This window comes from Mustela nivalis (genome assembly GCF_964662115.1).
Source record: "Mustela nivalis genome assembly, chromosome: Y".
In the NCBI taxonomy this organism is placed as follows: Eukaryota; Metazoa; Chordata; class Mammalia; order Carnivora; family Mustelidae; genus Mustela; species Mustela nivalis.
This window is the reverse complement of record NC_139041.1, coordinates 32,117,190-32,132,777: the sequence shown is the minus strand read 5'-3', so window position 1 is coordinate 32,132,777 and position 15,588 is coordinate 32,117,190. Positions and strand designations below refer to the sequence as shown.

General features: G+C 48.5%; 1 protein-coding gene and 1 pseudogene across 5 annotated transcripts in view; one reads left to right on the top strand and one right to left on the bottom strand.

The window, feature by feature from the left end:
- LOC309856882 (uncharacterized protein) overlaps nucleotides 1-15,588 on the top strand; it is a 433,358-nt gene that overhangs the window by 83,392 nt on the left and 334,378 nt on the right. The gene's annotated exons all lie outside the window — the stretch shown is intronic.
- On the bottom strand, nucleotides 10,429-11,180 carry LOC309856906 (large ribosomal subunit protein uL30 pseudogene; annotated as a pseudogene). Its single transcript has one exon. The product of its transcript is annotated as a large ribosomal subunit protein uL30 pseudogene (transcript).

Below are 15,588 nucleotides of genomic sequence, written 5' to 3'. Positions count from 1 at the left end.
CTCAGCAGGGATACCGGCGTGGGCTAGGGAGATGGCATCATTTAAAAAATGTGTGGGATTTGGGAATGTATGTTGACGTTGACGGGAGGCAAAATCACTCCAAGCTTGCAACACTCTTTGCCCTTCCCCCCCAACGGCATGTGCGAGGATGACAGTGCAGCTCGTCTTGCTACTGAAACGTACAGTGCTCAGTCGAGACTAATACTGTGGAGCTGATGCAGGAAGAGGCGAGCTGTGAGGGCTTGTGGAGCAGAAGCCTGTGCAGTAGGGTGTGTTTGTGTGACGCAGAGAGCAAAGCCAGCCCTTCATCGTTCCCAGAAGCTTTGTAAACGGGGAAGGTGGACCCAAACATGAGCTAAGTTCATGCTCGCAGGTATTTGTAGCTCCTGAGTACGTATCTCATGCCTCAACAACACCGGCGAAGTGGAAAAGAATGAATCACTTACTTGTCTCATCACATGGAGGTCACTTCCCACCTTGGGCTTATTTTTGCTCCCAAGGCAATCTTCATGCTGACTGTGCAGAGAGCATGTGTGTGTTGCAGATGAGGAACCCGTAAACCTTACTGCCGAGTTGCGTCAAGCCTAGGGGGGCGTATAAGGTGTCCACAAGTCTGGACTAAAACTGTTTTTTTTTTTTTTTTTTTTAAAGATTTTATTTATTTATTTGACAGAGATCACAAGTAAGCAGAGAGGCAGACAGAGAGAGAGATAGAGAGAGAGGGAAGCAGTTCCCCTGCTGAGCAGAGAGCCCGATGCGGGACTCGATCCCAGGATTCCGGGATCATGACCTGAGCTGAAGGCAGAGGCTTAACCCACTGAGCCACCCAGGCGCCCCTGGACTAAAACTGTTCTTAAAAACATGAGCAGAGCCGAAACGGAGCCAGTGTGAGCTAAAGAGGCTCCAGAATTTAGCAGAAAAAGAATCAGACACATTGAGACTCATCCCTCAGCTTTTGCTTTACCCTTAAAGGAATATGAAACACATTTATCTGGGCTCTACAGCCTTCTCGTCCATATAGAAAATAAGCTTAAGGGGCGCCTGGTGGCTCAGTCAGTGAAGCGTCTGCCTTCGGCTCATGTCATGATCCCAAGTCCTGGGAGGGAGCCCCGCATCGGGCTTCCCGCTCAGGGGGGCATCTGCTTCTGCCGCTGCCTCTGTCCCTCCCCTGCTCCCACACGCATGCTCTGTCTCTCAAGTAAGATCCTTAGAAAGGATAAGCTTGAAATGACAATCCACAAAAGCACTTCTGTCGCTCAGATTATAGGATGCCAGGGATTTGACGCATCCTGTATCTCCACCGGCTTTCTGGGGTGAGGAGAAGGAATGGTATTGAGAAGTCTGGTCCAAACGTAGCCTTGATCTCCGTTGAGCGAGGTGATCCACGGACACAAGTCCGAAACCTTTTCAGTTCCCTCTAATCACCCGTGTACAACTGGCTGGACACAGAACCTTCCAGAATCTCAGTCCTGCCCCCTTTGAGCAGGCTTCGCAAGCTGTGAGCACGGGTTCCCTGGGGCTGGGAAACAGTTTTGATTTGGAAACAAACGTCAACACGCAAGTTGGATCGATCTCGAAACGTTGAATTCATCCACAGTTTATATTTATCCACGACCCCTTCTGCCCCCAAAGATTGTGTTATTTGATCCTGTCCTCTTATAAAAGACACTGGCCCACTAGGAAGGCAGGTTTCTATAAATCCAGAAGAAGCGCAAGCGACACGGTGAGCTCACCGACAGACACGGAGAGAAAAACGATCCTGTCCCTGGGTCACGAGACGTTGACGTGAGCTTTGATCATTCAAAGGGAAGGGGAGCCTGACGGGCACCTCTGTGTAGCTGCCCGTGCTCGTACACACCCCAGCAGCAGCTGTCTGCCGGACCCGCCTGGCGTGGACTTTCTCTTAGCCATCTCAGCGGTTAGGCCTAGGACTCTGAAGTAGGTCTTGGGTGTGCGCACAGTGAGATGGACACTTGTGTCAAGAGTGTATGCGTGCGTCTGTGTGTCCGCACAGCACAAGCACGCCGTGACTTTGGAACAGGCTCCAGGCAAGCCGTCATGTGCACATGTGCATGGAAGGGATATGAAGTGTCTGGTTGGCAGTTCTGGGCAGCGGGGAGCTTGCCGTGTCGTGTTCCCGACCAATTTCAAGGAGGTTACTCCCGGATCGGGAGGAGCCTCGTGGCGCCTTCCAGACATCCGTCTGTTCTCGCCCATCCTTGCTTGCCCTGCTTCTGCGCCTCGCCCTGAGGCCCCACCGCCTGCCCCACTGTCCGTGGCGGAGGTGGCTCTTCCTGATGATGTCTCAGGCGCTCACCTTTGTGTGCCAAGAGAGGCGTGTTCTTTGGCTCCTCTCCCAGACTTTTCAGGGTCTCAGCAGTGGTTCTGAGTCCCCGAGTACGGCCAGAATAAAGACCAGCCCCTCTCTCTCGTCGGAGTTTGTGTGGTCTGCGTGCCTTGCTCTCATGGGTCAGCTTCAGCGCCTGTGTGGTCCTGCCCAGCAGCCGTGCGTGCGGGGAGATGTGTGCAGGGACCTCTGGATCGCTTGTCGGCTCTCACTGCTGCAGGAAGCCGCTGCCTGGCAGTGGGCAACTCTCTGCACTTACTGCTGCCCTTTCCTCCCGGTCCCCAGAGACTGATGCTCTCTGGGTGCAGACGTGGTCCTTCTGGGTCACATAAAACGGACGTGTCCCAGCAAGTCCAGCATCACTGGGGAAGGTAGAAAGGAGAGTAATCATGTGGCGCTTAATGTACGTTTCAGAAACAAGTCCGCTTTTTTCTTTCCATGGTAGGAAACAGGTTCCAAAGCTTGACGATGTATATTTAGTTTCTGATGAGCTCTGGACCTTCATTCTTTAGGACATGTGACGTTAAAAGCCTGATAATCCCCACATACTGCCGACGGAAGTTAGTTATCCTAAATAAATCTAAAATGTCATTCTACAGCCTATTAAAATTGTGGACCAAGGCTCTTTCTCTATAGTCCACGTAAAGATCCTTTCCATTCCTGAATAACCTTGAATAACCTTGAATTTTGAGAGTCTGACATCGACTTTATGAGGAGTGGGATCTTTGCCCAAAAAGTTGTCTGTAATAACACACACATCTATGGTACGTGTCGTATGTTGACATGTGTATGTTTCCCGGTTCCTTTTCTAGTCGTGTGATCTGACTTTAGCTTCTCTGAGCGTTACTCGCTGCATCTGTGAACAGCGGAAGAGCCGACAAGATGCAGAGGCTTTGGGACTCAGCAAAATTCGAGAGATGCTCATTAGTTTCATCGCTGTCTGTTGATCTGCGCATGTATGCGTGGCATTTCTGGGGCTTTTCTGAATATGCAGTATGTCGGGAAGACGCACACACCGTCTGCGACAGGGACACAGCCACATGTGAACGTCGGCTGGACGGCCACGTAGGGGTTCAGCGTGCCGTGATGAGTATGAACTTGACTCAGAGGACAGGTTCCTAAATACTGCCCCGTTATCAAAGAATTACGGACGCCTTTCCCGAATGTGTGAATCCAGAGTCGGTCCAGACTTCGACCTTGTTTTCCCCGGGTTTTCTTCACATGAATGTGTTTCTTTGTCCACCCAGGCAGTCGGGAAACCAAACTGGGGAGCAGCAAGAGGCAAGAGCGAGGTGAAAAGACGGCCTCACACTGTTTTCCTAAGAAGAGGCAGGGCCTAAACCCACCTGTAGACATGAATGAAATCACTGTGGTTTCAGAGGGTTTTTCTCAGGAAATGGCAGCTTTGTTTGTGTTCTGTTTGAGCTGCGTTTCATGTGTGTGGAGCAGGGAGCTGTGCTTTTCCTCACCTGCCTGACACCCCTGCCATGCGTAAAGGTGTCCAAGGGAGCCACAGAACCTTACGCGTTCCTGTCTCCAGAGGCCCCGGGGTTTCTCTTCGAGGCTGCCTTCGGGAGGTGGGAGCTTTGTCCGTCTCTATGCCCCGGCTCTGAGCGAAGGCAAGAGGGAAGATGCCTTTTATTCCACTGGCGAGCAAAGAGCAAAGGCAGACAGAGGGCCGAGAGGGCCGCGGAAGCCTGTGACAAGGCACTGGAGGGAGGTCGCCTGCTTCTGGTTAACGAGCCTCTGCCACATTGCCAGCCGGCCTTGTCGGAGCCCGAGTCCTATCACAGCCCGTCAGCCTCTGGGGTCAGGTGTAAAAAGGATGCGACAGTCCCACGTAGCTTGTCACTCAGGCCGGTTTGATCTGTGCGGTCATCCTGCGTTCTCAGTGCGGTGTGCAAAGCCCAGCACGGGCCAGCGAGAGCACAGGGAGCGGAGGCGGCCTTACTGCGGCACAGGTGCGGCACTGCCTTCACGGGACGGCAGGAGAGAAAGAAAAGATGGGTCTGGTCTGGCATTGTCTTGGGTGAATGTGTTGTGTTCCAGAAAGCACCACGGGACTGTAAACAGTGACCCATGGCAGTGCGGTGATTTTCACCTGTTCCTGGAAAAGCCTCTGAGGGAATGCGAAACCTCTGTCTTTCTCTCTTGCCCCTCCGCTGGACCTGCAGGGGGCAGGCGCGCGCGTCTGGGCCAAAGCTGGGCCAAAGCTGGGCCAACACCACCTGTGTTGTGAACCAGGTTTTGTGGGAAGACGGCCGTGGCCGCTTGAGGACATGTCCGTGGCCGCTTGAGGACATGTCCGTGGCCGTGTTCGCCACCCGACGGCAGAGTTGAGTTCTCGAGATACTCGTTGGCCCGGAGTATAGCCGAAGATGTTGGTGTCGTGGGTCTCTGCCGCAGAGCTCGCGTAGCCCCTGGCAGACCCTCGTGGTGCTCCGGCTTCCCCTTTCACCCACTCTTCTCGCCAGTTCGACCTTGGCGGCACCTCGCCTGGCGCGTCTTCACCGGAATGTCTTTTACTAGACACCGTGTCTGTACCCTACTGGAAGTGTGGCCGCCCAAGCTGGGGGACTGAGTTTTGGATTTTCTTTTTAAGGAGTTGAAATGTCAATAGTTACATTTGGCGATCGGCCTCTCGGTCGGGCGTCAGAGCGGGTGCGGCGCCTGCATCGCCCCCGGGGAGCCGGGTGGGCCGGCGGGGTCTGCTCCCGCGCGGCGTTGTGTTGTGAAGCGTGAGAGACACGGTCTTCCTTTCTTTCTTTTTTTAAAGACTTCATTGATTTAAGAGAAAGGCTACGCGAGAGAGCATGAGCAAACTCCCCACTGTGCAAGGAGCCCGATGCCCCGCTCAATCCCTGAGACCGTGACCTGAGCCGCAGGCGGGTGCTCCACCGACGGAGCCCCCCCGGCGCCCCGTTCTTACCTTTCTTGTGAAAAGATCGAGCGTTGAGCTGTTTTATTACGTGGTCCGCTCTCTTCGGAGTTCCCCCTCTCCGTTATTACCGTCCTTCTACTGTGTTGACTCATTTCCCAGACAGACCGTGTTTGCTTAACGGCTTTCAGTTCTTGCCACGAGAGCCTTGAGCAGTCATTTTCCTAATCTCTACGCCTTTTACGTTCACGTTTTCTCTGTCCTTCTCTGTGACCCTCTCCATTAGACCGGCGTGCACTTTTCTTGAATTATCCTGCTTGGGATTGACTGTTTCTGAATCTTTCTGATTCAGAAAATTTGTGTCTTTCATCAAACTCCAGGAAAAAAAAATGTGCTTGTGTTCCATTGAATATACCTCGGACCTTGTCCTTCAGTCAGCGAAATTGAAACATTGTATCTGGTTTTCCATTCTTCTTTACCCCTGGCAGCCCTGGTGGTTTACTTCTGTCCATTTGTGTTACAATGTATCTGCCTTCTCATCCACACTCTCAGTCTGTTTGTAATCCTGCCATTGATGTTTGAAATGTCAACCATCTTTTTTTGGTTTTTCTTCCATTTTTAAAGCTCTACTTGGTATTTTCCTCAAAAGTCTGCCTGGCCATTTTTATCTTGTTCCTTATATATTTGTTGACTCGTTCTATTTTTAAAAAAAAATATATTGAATGTATACTTATTTCATCATCTGCTTTGATCGTCTCCATGTCTGATGTCTTTTGGGGTTAAATCCTCCTGTTTGATTCCAGTAAGGATCACACATGGTGGGTGGAAATCATATGTTTTATGATTTTTTGTTATGCTTCTTTTTTCACATGAAACTACTTCTGTGGGATTTATGAGGCTTGTGTGGAGGGCACCTCCCGCCAGGAGAATTTACCTTTGCTGCTGATGCCTTGGAACATTTCAGAGCCGAAGGCTTCTTTCAACAGAATATCCTCTTGGTGCTTCTCTGGCCACTCGGGGAGTTTCCTGGCCTTTCCTGTCTGAGGTCAGCTTGTTTGTTTTTAATACCTGAAATCTCAAGGCACTGTTTTTTGGTGGTTTGTGTATCTGTTTGGGATTTTTCTGGGGGATGTGTTTTTATTGTAACCCTTGTTGTGGACCTCCGTGCACAGCCAGAGAGCAACTCCTCTGTCACTTAGGAAGAAGCCACACCAAGGAGGTAGGCGTGCTGGGTGACACGATGCTCCCTGTCCCAGACGAGACTCCCTTCCTTTCTCCTGCAGTGTAAGAAGACAGATGTGTGAAGACGTTGTGCTGATCTCAAGGAAGCCCAAAGTCTGCCCTCTCAAGCACCCCCCGGCAAACACACACACTTTTATAATCACCCGGAACGTGTGACCCAGCAGATTCGGTTTGCTGAATGCATGTGTTGGTGACGTAAGCAATTCATTCCCACTGGATGAGCCCCTGTGTCCTGAATAAGTTGCTCGTGGCGAGATTCTTCCTAAGTTTCCCAGTATCTGGAAAGCACGGAATAGGGCACGAGTGGTTTCCTGGGGGGCAGATATATTTCATAAAAGTGGTTTTATACCTGCAAACTGAGAAATCTGTTGGTAAACTGTATCTGCTTGATGGAAGGATCGGATGTACAGACAGAAAAACTTGTGTTCCTTTTAGAGACCTGCTTTAGAGCACCGCCCGGCATCCAGACTACTGTAAATGCTGGTCCTGTGTGTCTGGGACATGTGCAAAACCCCCCACCCGGACCGCTTTCCTCTAGTCCACTGGCATCGGGTTTACCAACCCTAAGATGACTTTGCTTCTTTTTTTTTCTTTAAGATTTTATTTATTTATCAGAGAGAAGGGGGGAGAGAGCGAGCACAGGCAGACAGAGTGGCAGCAGAGGCCAAGGGAGAAGCAGGCTCCCTGCTGAGCAAGGAGCCCGATGTTGGACTCGATCCCAGGACGCTGGGACCATGACGTGAGCCGATGGCAGCTGCTCAACCAACTGAGCCACCCAGGCGTCCCGACTTTGCTTCTCTGTACAAAAGCAAGTTGTCTTGAACGTTAATGTGGGGCACCGAAATTTTTTTATCACCCTCAAGCTTAGAGAAGTATCACATGATTATCTTTCTGTTTGCGGACTTCAAGCCAGGAAGTGGATGGGTGGATGACATTTTTCAAAACAGCCTACATGTCTGGGGAGATCGTTTTTTCCTATTAAGCTCTAAATTCGAGTCACAGCCTTATTTGGTCGTGGGAAATTTGCCAGAGTACAAATGTGGCATGGACGTGAATTGATCAGTGTCTCTTCCATCTTTTTTTTTTTTTTTTTTTGCATTTTGCACTTGCTGTTTCTGAGACAGACATCTGGGTACACACGGGGAGGAAGTAACAGCTCAGGGCTGAGGCTCGCTGTCCCCCGAGTCCCTGGCCGGTTGAGGGACTAGGGGCGACACGTGCAAGCCCTCGGGGTCTCCTTTCCCTCCCCCGTGAAGTGAAGGGAACGGTTCGTCGGCCCGCCGTGGGGGACACTCAGTGAGGCGATGTTTGTAAATGCTCTCATGCTGTTTAGCCTCCGAGAGATGATGCGGTGTGTTGCCGTGATGGTGACCGCTGCTCTGGTTTTCATGTTGGTGATGGTCACTGTTACATTAGAAGACGTGGCGTCAGTCTGTGACGATGGCACGGTGGGGATCGCGTCTGCCGGTACAAACGGCTCCACACCGGGTGGCTGAGACTTTTGCACAGAGCGTTGGAGGAGTCAGCAGAGACACGGATTGATGACACTGGGGCCCTCGAAACCCCTTCTTTCTCCCCAGTGGGAACATCGCGTTCTAACCCAGTTCTGTATGTGTCAGTTCCTAATGGTGATCGAGGAATTCGTAAACATTGTTAACCTGTTTTTCTAACATTTTGTTTGAAGGATAGATAAAAATTTAATGACACAAAAACATGGAAAATGGGGCAATTGGGTGGCTCATTGAGTTAAAGCCTCTGCCTTTGTTTCAGATCATGATCTCAGGGTCCTGGGATCAAGTCCCGCATCGGGCTCTCTGCTCAGCGGGGAGCCTGCTTCCTCCTCTCTCTCTGCCTGCCTCTCTGCCTGCTTGTGAACTCTGTCTGTCAAATAAATAAATAAAATCTTAAAAAAAAAAAACCATGGAAAATGAACAGGTGTATTCTTAAAGTGGTTATGTGTGGTAAGATTGTACCTAAAAATGCATGAGAGAAGACCCCAGTCCTGATTCTGAGTAGACCAGGTAGATTATAACAAAATAACTAAACCTTTTCTTTTGTTTTTTAATGCCAAAGGTAAAAATAAATAAAGTGTCAAAGGTAAATAAGCGGCAAACAATAGTTTGATACACACATGTAAAAATGAAATACAGACACATCGGTACACTTTTTGGACAAAAATTAGAGTAAGTGAACTCAAAAAGATTTGTATGGGGAAGTTCACTGCTTGGTTTTTCATTTTTGGGGAGGGAAAACTCAAACATGTACCGATAGATGAAGGTAACTGTGGAATAGACCTGTCACGTGGGATACAATAAGTTTAACATTTAAAAGTTAATTCACTATACATTTGAAAAGGTATCAGTCAACAGCATAATAAAAACCAAGTTGTAGGAGAAGATTAACTCTGTACCATTCACGGTCACTAAAGATACACTGTATCTTTACAGAGCACTGTACTCAGGAGGAAATTCTCCCTTTAAAAAAAAAGATTTTATTTATTTATTTGACAGACAGAGATCACATGTAGACAGAGAGGCAGGGGGAGAGAGAGGGGGAAGCAGGCTCCCCGCTGAGCAGAGAGCCCGAAGCGGGGCTCGATCCCAGGACGCTCAGCTCATATCCTGAGCCAGCAAAGGCAGAGGCTTAACCCACTGAGCCGCCCAGGAGCCCCACCTTATTATTTTTTTTTTTTAATAGATTTTATTTATTTATTTGTCAGAGAGCATGAACAGCAGGCAGAGGGAGAAACACTCCCTGCTAAGCAGGGAGCCCAATGTCAGACTCGATCCCAGGACTCCGGGATCATGGCCTGAGTCAAGAACAGATGGTTAAGCGACTGAGCTACCCAGGTGTCCCTAGAACTTCCCTTAGAAGAAGAGTCTGCCTATGCGTCACATTCTTTTTTTTTTTTTCCCCTTTAAGACTTTATTTATTAATTTATTTGAGAGGGATGTCAACTCGGGAGGGCGAGAAGGAGGAGGGGAAGCAGACTCCCCACTGAGCACGGGGGGCTCGGTGCAGAGCTCTATCCCAGGACTCTGAGATCATGACCCGAGCTGAAGTCCGATGCTTCACCCGGGCACCCGTATGCATCAGATTCTTGGTGCTAGTTACAAGGAGCTAGAGGAGAAGGGATGCGATAAAATGTGGTCACGGGTGACTTCATCCTAATGTGCAATGTTTCGTGCTCTCTTTAAATGCCTGAGCCAGACCAAAAGTGACCTCTGTTGTTAATTCTGGATGACGTAGGTATGGACATTATTTAAATATTTTTATACCCTCTTTTCTTTTTTTAGAAACAATAAAGCACGCCTTCAACGAATTAAACGTAGACTTTCAGAACAGGATGTCACTATTTAGAGAAGAGCACCGCTGCATTCCAAGCAGAAATGTTTTCACTGTGTTTGGAAAATTAGACTTTTTTTTTTTTTTTTTAAATCTGCAGAAACACCCATGTTCTCATTCCCAGGTCATATAATATCATCAGATCACAGCCAGTTAAATCTTATCTGTGATTTTTGTCTCTGAAGGAACGGAAGCCTCAGAAATTTCATGGCGTTATCGATCACGAGCACGAGGTCCTGAGAGTCCTTCTTGACTCCAGTGGCTTCCAAGGGTTGCAGCGGTGTCGGTCTCTGTTGGATGTCCTTTGTAGGCCGTGGTGCACTGCGATTCGGGTGTGAGCAGAGAATAGTGAGGCATCTGGGAATAGAACTTTCCATCACTGTGCAACCATCGTATTCCCTCACGATTGTCAGGGAGAGGAAGGCAGTATTATTCCTGTAGAGAACATCTCTCCTCCAGCTACTCACAGCGGTAAGCCTTGAATAGTGAAAAAGGAAGGAGTGAAACTTGAACAAAGTTAGTACAATGAAAAATTAAAGCAGAAGAAACACCTTTTAAATTCGCTCTGTTTTGAGATACTGCATATTGTCATGTGACGATGACATTATTTCCTGGGTCATTCTTTGGTTCCCATAATCATCTTTTCATTACGTAGGATCGTCACTGTCGATACGTAGTCTGCAAAACAAACTACATTCTTGTGCCTGTTGATCTGGTCTTCTCTGTTGCCAGCCTCTCCACCTTCCACAAAATGAGTGGTCTTTTTCTTCATTCCTCCTCGTGGAGCAGGTAATTGGAAGGGCCATCAAAAGTCGTTTGCCTCTTTGAAACGTTTTCCAACAGTCTACATTTCGTGAATCAGATCCTCCACGCAGATGATGCCGTATTTACCAAGAGATCGGGCAGTCCGTGTGTTATCTGTCAGGGCAATTCGCGTCTTGTTGATTTTGCCATAACCACGCTTGTAGATAAGTTTGTTCTTTGACTTCAGGTTTGGGTGCCCCCATGCTGTATAATCCTTAACATGTTAGCTGAAGCCTTGTTGAGCTTAACAAAGGTGCCATTGACGATTTGACAAAGGCAAAGAAGCAACACCTTCCGAGCCTTTGGCCTCACACCATCCATCCCTCTGATCCTGATGAGAAATGCCAACTTGGGTTCCACAGGTGCGTAGAAGTTGCCGGCTTTTCTTGCCATCCTCGCCGTTCGGATCTCAGTTCTGTATCTCTGTCTATATTCCTTGTGGTGATGCTTAGCTTTTTCATAGAGAAGCTTCCTCCTTGCCTTTCGAAGCATCTTTTGAGCAAACTTCTTCCTCAGACGCTTGGTCTTCGGCTCTGCGAAGTTCCTTCGCTTGTTTTTAAGGGTTTCTGGCCCAGCAGGAACCTTCTTTTTCTTCTCTTCTGCACCCTTCCTGGTTCCAGCGGGAACAAGAGCTGTAGGGTAGTATTTCTATTTTTAACCTGCTGAAGAACCTCTTTGCTGTTTTCCACAGTGGTGGTACCGGTTTGCCTTCCCACCCACAGTGCAAGAATGCTCTTTTTTCTTCACATCCTCACCTACATTTGCTGTTTCTTGTGTTTTGGATCTTAGTCATCCGGACAGGTGTGGGGTGGAATCTCATTGTGGTTTGGAGTTGTGTTTTCCCTGATGATGAGTGACGTGGAGCATCTTTTCATGTGTCCGCCATCTGTCATCTTTGGAGAAATGTGTATTCATGTCTTCTGCCCATTTTTTACTTATCCATTTTGGGTTTTGCGTGTTTTATAAGGCCTTTATATAGGACACGAACCCTTCATCAGATACGTCCTTTGCCGATGTCTTCTCCCATTCCATAGGTTTCTCTCGTTGTGCAGAAGCTTTTTGTTTTGATGTCGTCCCAGGAGTTTAGTTTTCATTTCGTATCCTTTGCCTCAGGAGACATCTCTAGGAAAAGCTGCTATGGCCAATGTCAAAGATGTTACGGCTTGTCTTCTCCTCTAGGATTTTTACGATTCTGCTTTTCACATTTGGGCCTTCAGTCCATTTGTGTGTGGCGTAAAAAAAGTGGTCCACTTTCATTTTTCTGCATGCGGCTGCCCAGTTTTCCGAACACCACTTATTGAAGAGACTATCTTTTCCCACTGGATATTCTTTGCTGCTTCGTCAAAGATTAATTGACCGTAGAGTTGCGGGCTTATTTCCGGGGTTTCTATTTGCTCCACTGGCCTGTGTGTCCGTTTTGTGCCAGTGCCGTACTGTTGCGGTCACGATAGCTGGGTAATAAAGCTTAAAATCCAGATTTGTGAAGCTTCCCACTTTGCTTTTCTTTTTTAAGATTGCTTTGTCTACTCGGGGTCTTTTATGCTTCCTTACAAATTTTAAGATTGTGTGTCCCAGCTCTGTGAAATAAGCTGATGGTATTTTGATGGGGATTGCATTCAATGTATAGATTTCTTTGGGCGGCATGGGCTTTTTAACAATATTGGTTCCTCCAGTCCATGAGCATAGAACATCTGTCCAGTGCTTGTATCTTCCCCGGGTTCTTTCATCAGTGTTTTACAGTTTTCAGGGTGTAAGTCACATCTTCGAAGAGGTTTACTCCTAGGTATCTTATTTTGGGTGCAGTTATCAATGCGATTTTTTTCTCAATTGCTCTTTCTGCTGTTCATTATTGGTGCATAGCAATGACAGACTTTTTTCAGTGGGAGTTGGCATTTCACATACAAGGCTATTTGATTTCTTCGATTCTTGCTTCTGAATCTCTTCCTGATTGATTTAATTGCTTGTCTATTTCCTCATGAGACAGTTACAGCACTTACCTGGAACCCCCAGTTACGGCAGACCTGTCGGCTTCAGCACTGAGAGCCAGGCGTCCGTGGCTCTTGGTCACACGTGCCTGCTGGCGTGTGCACCTGTGAGTTCGTGAGCATGGGCTCAACTCCACGTGTGAGGGGAGGGGTCACGTCGAGTTACTCATTCCAGACCAGGACTTAGAACAGTCACTAACCCATGGTAGAGCACCGGTACGCGAATGTGAAATGTGAATTTATTTCCTATGCAAATGTGAAATAAAGAGCTTGAGCGACCTTCCGTTTGTTTCCTCAGATGAAGAGTCACTTAGGGTTTCTCTCCTTCTCTGGTTTTGTCTTGCCGGAGGGGAGGAGGTAGGAGAATGGGGTAGCTGGGTGATGGACGTCGAGGAGGGTATGTGTTATCATGAGCACTGGATATGACCACTGAGTCTCAGATTTGTACCCCTGCAACACATAGTACATTATATGTTGATTAATTGAATTTAAACTAAAAAGATTCGCGAGCTTGAGAGGAGAATTGGAAACCACCATTGAAGCCACGTTCAAATAGGAGAACCCGAGACAGGAGGACTTGGGTGAGTTTGAGTATGGGAGATACACTGGGCTGGTCAAACGCATGTTTTTCAGTTTTTACAATGAAAATTTTAAACACAAAAGTTAAGGAGGAAGTAAAGAGCTACAGGAAATCACCAGTCCCTCAGCTTTGAAACGCGGGGACTCATGGCCAGTGTTTTCCCATCCATACGTCCTGCCCTTCCCTGTTGATGACTTCGAAGCCAACTGCACGTTCCCTTTCAGGGTCTGTCTCTAGAATATCGGAATCCTCTCTTCAGAGTCCGGGGAATGTGTGACTTTGGAGAGTAGGCGAGGGCTGTTTTGTGAGGGACACAGGTCGACGTGGTCAACACACAGCAGTGTAGCCCAGACAGAGTGCGCGTGGAGTGAAAAGGTCAACCAGAGAGAGGCCGTGCTTCACCTTGATGAGAAGGACAGCCTACATGGCTGACTGTGCATTCCCTTTGAACGCGCGTTCCCCCAGGAGACGCCTTCCGGCTGCAGCCTGCCGGACGGCCGTGGCCTCTGACTCAAGGCGGTGTTTTCCAGCTGCCTCAGTGACACTCACCAGAAACCTTGTTTTGTCACTTTCTGTTTGTGACAAGTAGAGGTCTGAGATTAGAATAGGGTAAGAGAGCCGGTGGCCAACTGACCTGCTTGTGCAGGATAAGTTCAGGTTTTGTTCTTTGTCTGAGACTAATGCCTGAGTGTAGACCCTTTCTGATTCATGTCCAGGCTTGAGGCTTCTAATACATGGTGTCCCTAGATGTCACTGTCTTAAATGAGGTTGGACGCCACAGTGGTTGAGGGCCACTGTCCCAGATGGAAATGCATGGGCCAGTCACCATGAGGAGGCAGGGTGTGCAGAGATGCCACTGGTCAGAATGAACTATTTTAGGAGCTCAGACGAGTCGTAGAGGAGTCCACTGCCGACAGCTCTGGGTCCTCTGATTCCAGCGCTGAAGGCAAGTGATGTCTTTGCTTCGTTGGTGTATCCTGTTCAGGGAGGCAGAAGTAAGCTGTCCCTGCATCCTGCAGTCTCAGAAGAGTCTTCTCCAGGACCAGGACTGTTCATTTCAGCCTGCAGAGGCTGGAGCTTTCTGGAATTCTTCCGTTGCTAACATGCCTGCTCTCCAGCGAGCAGGACCTGCTCTTCAGAGGACGTCGTCATCTCCTTGACAGCAGAGAGCTTCCGTGCTGGGTGATGGTTTCACGAGTAAACATGTATGTTGTTCTGCACGAAGCACACTCATCAGATTGTGTACGTTCAAGTCACGCCGTTCTTAGTATTAGCATTTTAAAGATATTTTTATTAAATATCTTTATTAAAGATATGCAAAAACGACAAAAGAGAAAAGTAACAGTAAAAGGAGGAGGAGGAGGTAGGGTCCCATGGTGGTGGGTGTCAGTCGCACACTCGTCACGTTTCTGTATCCAGACTGTGGGGACAGAGAATGTCTAACAGTTTCATTGACGTCCAGGCTTGTGGGGACACTCACACTGATGCACAGTGTTGCAGGGAGATGTTTTTACTAGTCGTTTCTAGACCTACGGGGAAAAGTGGGTTGTGTATGTGACGGTATCAGCATGAAGGATAAACCTTAGAGGTGGGACTGGTAGACGCTCTCGGCAGATTTGCTTCAAGGAACAAGCAACGAGGTGAAAAGGACAAGACGAATCAGTCAGGTGTGTGACAGCGCGGTGCGGGAGCGGGAGAAGAAGGAAGCCCGAGGACAGAGGATTCCCGTGGGACCCCGGGAGCATGTTGTGTGCATGACACAGATTGTCAGGGAAGGCGGTTTTGAGTAGAGAGGAATTGGGTGAACAAGGCTCCAGTTGCTTTATCAGAGAGGGACTTTGCTCTTCCCATGTAGCAGCGGATCCGCTTTCACAAAATGTTGCGGAAGCCCGTCCAGCCCTTTCCTATAATTGTTTGCCTCAGCTCTTGGAGGAGGACCATGATTTCGTTAACACATGATTTAAACTAAAGCAGAAGGAACCTTGATTCTTCTATCCCTTCATCGCTTGTTGCTTCACTGTAAGACGGGTGTTTAATAGATGCTCAGGGAGGGGCGTCTGGGCGGGCTTAGTAGGCATAGCGTCCGCCTTCGGCACAGGTCATGATCCCAGAGTCTGGGATGGAGCCCCATGTCGGGCTTCTGCTCGGCGAGGAATCTGCTTCTCCCTCTTCCTCTGCCTCCCCCCACTGCCCGCTCATGTTCTCTCTCTCTATAAATTTTTATTTAATTGTAAAAAAAAAAAGATGCTCATTGAATAACTCTAGATGAAAGGCTCACTGAGCCTACGAACCAGCGCCTCATAACTGTTCAGTATTTTGATTCTGTTCTGATACTCATAATGGTGGCTTAAGCATTATCATGTCAATTTATGATTTAGTTCAGATGGTTACATATTTACATATACAG